Source organism: Tenrec ecaudatus, chromosome X (assembly GCF_050624435.1).
Source record: "Tenrec ecaudatus isolate mTenEca1 chromosome X, mTenEca1.hap1, whole genome shotgun sequence".
NCBI classification, from domain to species: domain Eukaryota; kingdom Metazoa; phylum Chordata; class Mammalia; order Afrosoricida; family Tenrecidae; genus Tenrec; species Tenrec ecaudatus.
In genome coordinates, this window is record NC_134548.1 from 131260335 (window position 1) to 131268000 (window position 7666).

Consider the following 7666-nt stretch of genomic DNA (forward strand, 5'->3'; position numbering starts at 1 on the left):
CACGGTTGTTTCCTCTGCTTATCGCAGGTTCTTGATAAGCTTTCCTTCCACCCAATGCAGCTTTCTGGCGATGACCGCCTACAACACTCTGTGAGGCAGCTGGACCCTGGCCCATGCTGTCGCCGGAGTCCAAGTCCTCTGGCAGCACCCACCACCACCATTCCAACAGTGGCCACATTGAAAGCCCAATGAAGCTGGGAGTGGGCGTTCATTTTAACAGTGTGTTTTATTGAGCCCAATGTACCCCAATGTATTATCATTTCAGCTGGAGTTCATCATGAAACATGTGAAGAGCTAACTCACTCTCCTCTCTGTTGCTGTCTTTCTCTCTTTCAGCTCTACGACTTGGAAATCCCGTTAGCACTTGACCCTCCATCGTATTTGGATGTACCATCTTTCAAGTGCCCCGGGAGCCCTGGTGGCACTGTGGTTTTGGCGATGGGCAGCTGACCCCTAGTTCGATGGTGCACGCCCACCAGCTCAGCTTGTGGTCACACTGCCTGCCACTGGCTTTCCCTTCACCACAAGGACCAGGCCCCCACCCCACTGTGCACTCCATTGCCCGGAGTCAGGTTAGGCCGGGTACCCCACCATATCCACAGTGGAAGGGAGCCACTTGGTGGGAACGAGCTAAAGGCATGGCCAGAGGCTCTGCTGCTCTCCAAACACCACCCAAACCCCACCTTCTCCAGTCTTGGCTCCTCTGCCAAGGGACTCAGGTGCTGCAGGCAATTTGTGCCAAGGTGAGACAAGAACTCCCTCCTCCAGAGAGGCTCCTCAGCTCCCTGAGGGTCGGCAGGCTTGGCCCCCTCCTCTGCCAGGCCAGCATCTCTCCACGGTTCACTTTGGGGATGGTCTGTGTTTGAGGACGATTGTTACTCTCAGTTGGAATTGACCTAGCACTAGTGGGCTTAGGTAGGGGGAGAACCAATGAGAGTGGGCTTGGGCGGAGTAATATGACAGTGGGCTTGGGTGGGCGGTAATCACTGTAGAATCCCACTGGGCCACAGGACCCTCCAAGTCTTCCTCCCCCGGCCCCCCAGAAAAGTTACCTTGGAAGCCCTAGAGGGAGAGCATGCATGGGCCTTTCTCATCCTCCTTTCCTTCACACCCTGAGAAGGACCTGCAAATGACTTCTTTCACCTCTTCCCAGCGGGGACGAGGACGCAGTGTGGGAGGGCTGCCTGGGGCCCAGTGAGGCTTCCTCCCTCTACGCAGAGCCTGTGACTAAGCGGATAAAGGACTTCAGACTCTGACCCTTCCACTGTTCCCATATATCCCCTGATTGGAAGTGAGCTCATGAAAGGGGCTGAAGTTGCCAGGAGGTGGGAGCAAAGGCATCACCCACATTGACTCCTGTGTAGGCACCTGGGAGTTCTCCCACCTGTTGTAATCCTTCGGGGGAAGCCAGTCCCCCACAACTAATCATGGGTACAGTAAGCTAAATTGTATGATTGAGATATATTGAGGGATTGTAGTAAAGTCAGAGAATAAGAAGAGAGTAACGACGGAGTCAGACACATTTCATTGGAGCATGCTACCTCTTGGATGGCCATGGTCTTACCAGCCAGTTCCGCCGCACACAGAGCAGGCAGACAGGTCAGGAGAGAAGAGAGATTTATTGCTAATCAAGGCTTATATATCTTTTGGGGACGTACAAGCCCCCTAATTACACGTAAAGACATACATCACAGGAAAGCGTTGTAGTATCGGTAATACAGTAATGGCGGGGACAATCTAGGGGTACACACGCTACGGAAAGAGGAGGGATTAAGGGTAAGCATGTGACAGGATGGGCGGGTTCTATAGTCTTGATGGCGGTCTAATCTTGATTGCCTTAGAGCTGGAGACTTTATTTGGACTAAGCTTTCAGGGGAAGCAATCCACTGTCCTAACAGCAGGGAGTAGGGAACCCCACCTATGGCAGGAAAAACAATGGTGTCTGCTTGCTCTGGATGGCTGGTGTCCTCAGGGAGATAACGTGACAATCATTTTCCATTAGTTGCAAGCAGTGTCCTAGGTCTAACATATGTTTGGCGGAGTTGATCTGGGGAACAGTTTTTTTATATCGCACATAATCCCGCCTCTCACTACCCACTGCTGTTGGCTGCTGTGTTTGAACCAGTGATCTCTGATTAGCAACCCAGTGCTTAGCCTAGCACCGCCAGGCTGATAGGAGTAAGCATGGCACAGAGAGGCCCTTCACCTTTGAGCTTCTCAAGGTGTCACCATTTGTCTCCATTTCCCCCTCCACCTCCCACATAGCCTCTGTCCCCATCAGATTCCAAGTTCCTTGTTATTCATTCCTGAGTGTAGGCTTGTCTGAAGAGAACGCTGCATGCCCTGAGAAGTCCTCAAAGGGGTTGATCTTCATGGATCAGTGGGCAGAGAAGAGCATCACAGATGTCTGCCCTGCTCAGAATGATTTCTGAGACCTGGAATCCCTATGGAACAGAAAGCCTCATCTTTCTCTCACTCAGTGGCTGCTGGGGTTCCACTGCCCACCTTGTCATTCGGTACCCAGTGCTTAACCTCCTTGTGCCACCAGAACCTTCTAGCCGGGAGCCCAGGGAGTAGTGAGTGTCCCTTTGGTGTGAGCTGGTCTTGCTCATGGGACTACGGGAACATAGGCCACAGGGAGCTTCTGCTCTCATTGCCGGGCTGCTTGCCCCCTAAAGGATGGGTCAAATTCAGGTCAGTTTCAAATTTACAAACTGGGAGAAAAATAGACCTTGCAGAGAAACGACCAATTTAATCATATAAAAAGAATAATTGGCCAGAGCCAGCAAGTGGATTTGAAACTGAAAACTAGAGGATGAGTGGAACATGGGCTTACCCACCTAGAGTCATGTTGGGAAGAGATTGAAGCAAGCGTTACAGAGATGGGGGTAGGTGAACCAGAAGACTCCTCTCCAGAACCCAGGCTCATTTGATATATGCAGTTTACACCCTCAAGAGCCAGAATGGGAGGGGAGCAGGGGGAGAAATGAGCCCTCCAGGAGTGGGCTGAATGGGCCCTATGGACAATCTAAGACCTCGTATTTACCACCCCGGAATCCAGCACAGATCGGTGTGGCATGGTATGAACTTGGACTGTGTGCTAGCAACCCAGGAGCCAATGGGGCCTGGGGGTCACTCAAAACCCTAGCCTGCTTGTTGGTTCATCACCCTGCAAAGGAAGACCTGGGACCTTCACACAGCCCTCAAGGTGCAGACTTTGGATGACCCCCTGGCCACCACTGGCAGGAGTTTCGACTGTTCTCCCAGATTAAAAATAAATAAATAAATAAAAAGCTCACTCAGGATTGCATTGGCATTCTATGATGCTCACCTTCCTGACACAACCGCTGAGGACAAAGTGGGTGAATAAGCAAATGTGAAGAAAGTTGATGGTGCCCGACTTTCAAAAGATATAGCATCTGGGGTCTTAAAAGCTTGAGGGTAAACACATGGCCATCAAGCTCAGAAGCAGCAAAGCCCACATGGAAGAACACACCAGCCTGTGTGATCACGAGGTGCTGAAGAGATCAGTTATCAGGCATAAAGAAAAATATCTTTGGGTGAACACCTCCATGATACGATTGCAGAGGACAAATTGGTGCATGGGCAAGTGTGCCAAAGGGGGCTGAGAGTTGCCTGGCTGTCAAAGGGTATAGCGTCTGGGGGCTTGGGAGTAGACAGGCGGCCATCTAGTTCAGAGGCAACAGCCCACATGGAAGAGGCACACCAGTCTGTGCGATCATAAGGTGTTGAAGGGATCAGATATAAGACATCATCAGAACAAAAAAATCTTATAGTGAGTGAGGTGGTGGGGGGAGTGCAGAGTGGAGACCCAAAGCCCATTTGTCGGCCACTGGAGATCCCCTTGCAGAGGGGTCTAGGGGAGGAGATGAGCCAGTCAAGGTGTGATGTAGCACTGATGAAAAATACAACTTTCCTCTGGTTCCTAAATGCTTCCCCCCCTCCCCCACTATCATGATCCGAATTCTACCTTACAATTCTGGCTAGACCAGAGCATGTACACAGGTACAGATAGGAACTGGAAACTGGGATTCCAGGACGAATTATACCTTCAGGACCAGGGGTGTGAGTGGCGATGCTGCGAGGGTAGAGGAGAAGTGGTTTGGAAAGAGGGAACCGATTACAAGGATCTACATGTGAGCTCCTCCCTGGGGGATGGACAACAGAAAGGTGGGTGAAGGGAGACATCGGACAGGGTAAGATATGACAAAATATAAATTATCAAGGGCTCATGAGGGAGGGGGAGCGGCGAGGGAGGGGAAAAATGAGGACCTGATGCCAAGGGCTTAAGTGGAGAGCAAATATTTTGAGAATGAATGTACAGTGAATGTACATTTGTGCTCTACACAATTGATGTATATATGGAATGTGATAAGAGTTGTATGAGCCCCTAATAAAACGGTTAATAATTTTTAAAAATTGCATGGTACTTCATGACCCTCACCTGCTTCCTCTTCAAAATAACTTTTTGTAGCAAATCCCAGCACCTGAATTGTTCAGATGAAGAAATTCAGGTGATGAGCAATAAAGTTGACAGAACAAGTCAGGAGCTGAGATGGGCCCTCAGGCCAGGTGCTTTCTGGGTTTTCCCACTCCATTTAAACTGGTCTCTCTTTTTTGTCAGTGGTCAGTGAGAGGTTGGGGTAGGGGAGGTGGGTGAGGGGCACGGGTGGTTAAGAAAAAAGTCCTATAACTTGGCTAAGGCCTAATCCTACTTTTTAGGGCCTTTATGGAGATACACTTTTGACTCCATCCTGAATCCTTCCAACAAGGCCATCATCTGGTCCCTGGGTTCAGGTGAGGGTGGCTTTCTTCTGGAACTGCAGTCCTAGTTTGGAAGTGATGCAGATTGTTGATGGGTTTGTTTTCATAATGCATGTATCATGTCTTGAAGAGAAATCATGTGATACCACAGGTTGAAATCACCAGCATCTCGGCAGAGAAAAGTCCTGGAGATCTGCTCCTGTAAAGACGACAGAGGCAGTTCTCCTCCCCCTGTAGGCTCACAAGGTGTCTGAATCCACTCAACGCCACCCAACAAAAGCTCAATAGGTGTTGGTGGCAGAAGAAAATAATTAGATGCAGGAAAATGTAAAGACACCAATAAATCAACTTGTTAGAAAAATGCACTTTTGGTGTTTTGGTTTGTTTTCTTGTGTTCATATAACTGCATAAACCAAAATATGAAACCTACTGCCATGGAGTCTATGATGACTCAGAGAGACCGTATATATAAGGTTTCTAAGACTAAATCATCACCTGGGTAGACAGCCTCATCTTTCTCCAGTGAGCACCTTGTATGTTTGAACCGCTCATCTGGTCTTGTGTGTATAGCTTCATCTCCATAGCCAAACTCTGCCATTGAGTCCTGGTGGAGTAGTGGTTGTACTTTGCTTGTGATCAGCAAAGCCAGCAGTTTGAAACCACTAACTGCTCCAAGGTAGAAATGTGGGGCTTTCTGCTCCAGTAAAATATTCACAATCTCGTAAACTCATAAAGGGGCAATTCTAACCTGTCCTATAGGGTCCCTATTAGTATAACCTTATAACTCACTTCCATCAAGTCAATGCTGACTCATGATGCCCCCCCATGGGTTTCTGAGACTATAACTGCTTATGGATGTATAAAGTCCAGTCTCTCTCCTGATGAGCTGATGGTGGTTTTGAACTGTTGACCATGTGGATCACCACCCAACATGCAACTTAACTATGTAGGGGCATCTAATTATATATAATGACTGTAAACTGAGCTTTTACTATGATTTCTAGGTATTTTGGGGTAGACTGATTTTTTAATGTCCATCATAACCATCTGCATGGGTCATTTAAAAGATTTCCTCATTGTGATCTTCACTTTCTGTGCAGTGTTTCATCATCTTCGAAAACTGACTCACCGACTTGACTGTGATTCCTAGCAGCCTTGTATGCAATCTCCGTGGCTGCCAGTTTGATGCAGGAGCAGACAGCGAGTGGCTGCTGGCTCAGACTCACATTGCCCTTGTGTTTTGTAGTCCACTCTTAGTTCCCAGTGCCATCAGGGTTCCTTGCTTCCTTACCAAACTGAATTCTACTCATGAACACAAAGTAGAACTGTTTAAAGTAGCAACATACAAACAGAATCTTCTAAGAAAAAAACAGGCTTGATATTTACACACGCTTCATAGGCTTTTTGCACATAATTCACGTATCAAAATTCCACATTGCTACAAGTACTATGAAATAGCTGAGTGGTGCAAACAGTAAAAATTCTTGGCTGATCACAGAAAGATTAGAAGGTCAAGACCACCCTGCGGTGACTCAGAAGAAAGGCCTGGTGTTGTACTTCCAGATCCCCACAAAATTCAGTCACTGAATCTTCATGGAGAAGATGGTGACCAAGTAGCCCACATGGAGGGACTCAGCAGAAACCAGCGCAGAGGGGTCCCAGAGAGGGATACCGTACACTTCCAGACCACACGAATCTCAGCATAAAGGGAAGCAGACACAAATTTATTACAAAAAAAGAGAGCAACAACGCTTGCAGGTAGACTTCCCTGTGCCAGCACAAGCTGGCAGACTGCGGCTTCCCAATTCTCTTGACCAATTTTTCCCAGCCCCGGAACTAGCTAGGGTGACTGATTGGCTGAGCTGCAGGGATAAAGCTCTGTGTGACCAGCCTGGGGTGGATGTATGCACAAATAGGCTTAGCTCTCGGCCCACGCCAAGGGAGCTCTGGTCTGACGCACTTGCAGTCCTATCTTCTCAGTAGCAGGCATAGCACAGCCTACCAAACCACATGGGAATAAATTCTCAGGGCAGCACGGAGCAGGCATAAATAGCGAATAAACAAACTCTACACAAGCCAGGGAGCACCAGCCACTCTTGACAAAACTAATGCCCAATGTACAGCTCTCCAAGGTCCCCCTTTCTCTCTCTTTTTTTAAACATTTGATTAGGGGCTCATACAACTCATCACAATCCATACATACATCAATTGTATAAAGCACATCTGTACATTCTTTGCTCTCATCCTTTTCAAAGCATTTGCTCTCCACTTAAACCCTTGGCATCAGGTCTTCTTTTTGGCCCCTCCCTCCCCGCTCCCCTCTCCCTCATGAGCCCTTGATAATGTATAAATCATTATTTTGTCATATCTTGTCCTGTTCGATGTCTCCCTTCATCCCCTTTTCTTTTGTCAGTCCCCCAGGGAGAAGGTCACTCGTAGATCCTTGTAATTGGTTCCCTCTTTCCAACTCTCTCTCCCTCTACCCTCCCAGTATCGCCACTCACACCCCTGGTCCTGAAGGTATCCTGAATCCCCTGGTCCTGAATCCGCCCTGGATTCCCTGTGCTTCCAGCTCCTATCTGCACCAGTGTACATCCTCCGCTCTATCCAGACTTGCAAGGTAGAATTTGGATCATGATAGTTGGGGAGCAGGGGGAAGGAAGCATTTAGAAACTGGAGGAAAGATGTATTCTTCATCGGTGCTACGTCGCACCTTGACTGACCCATCTCCTCCCCTAGACCCCTCTGCAAGGGGATCTCCAGTGGCCGACAAATGATAAGATTTTTTTTGTTCTGATGATGCCTTATACCTGATCCCTTTGACACCTTGTGATCACACAGGCTGGTGTGCTTCTTCCATGTGGGCTTTGTTGCTTCTGAA

General features: G+C 48.4%; 1 long non-coding RNA gene across 26 annotated transcripts in view; it reads left to right on the top strand.

Annotated features, from left to right (window-relative positions):
* The window catches only part of LOC142434552 (uncharacterized), a 68917-nt gene extending 64477 nt beyond the window's left edge, over positions 1–4440 (top strand). For all 26 annotated transcript variants that reach the window (XR_012781181.1, XR_012781160.1, XR_012781182.1 and 23 more), the window contains one exon: positions 337–4440. This is a non-coding gene — a long non-coding RNA (uncharacterized LOC142434552). The remainder of the gene's footprint in view (positions 1–336) is intronic.
* The last annotated feature ends 3226 nt before the right edge of the window (positions 4441–7666 follow it).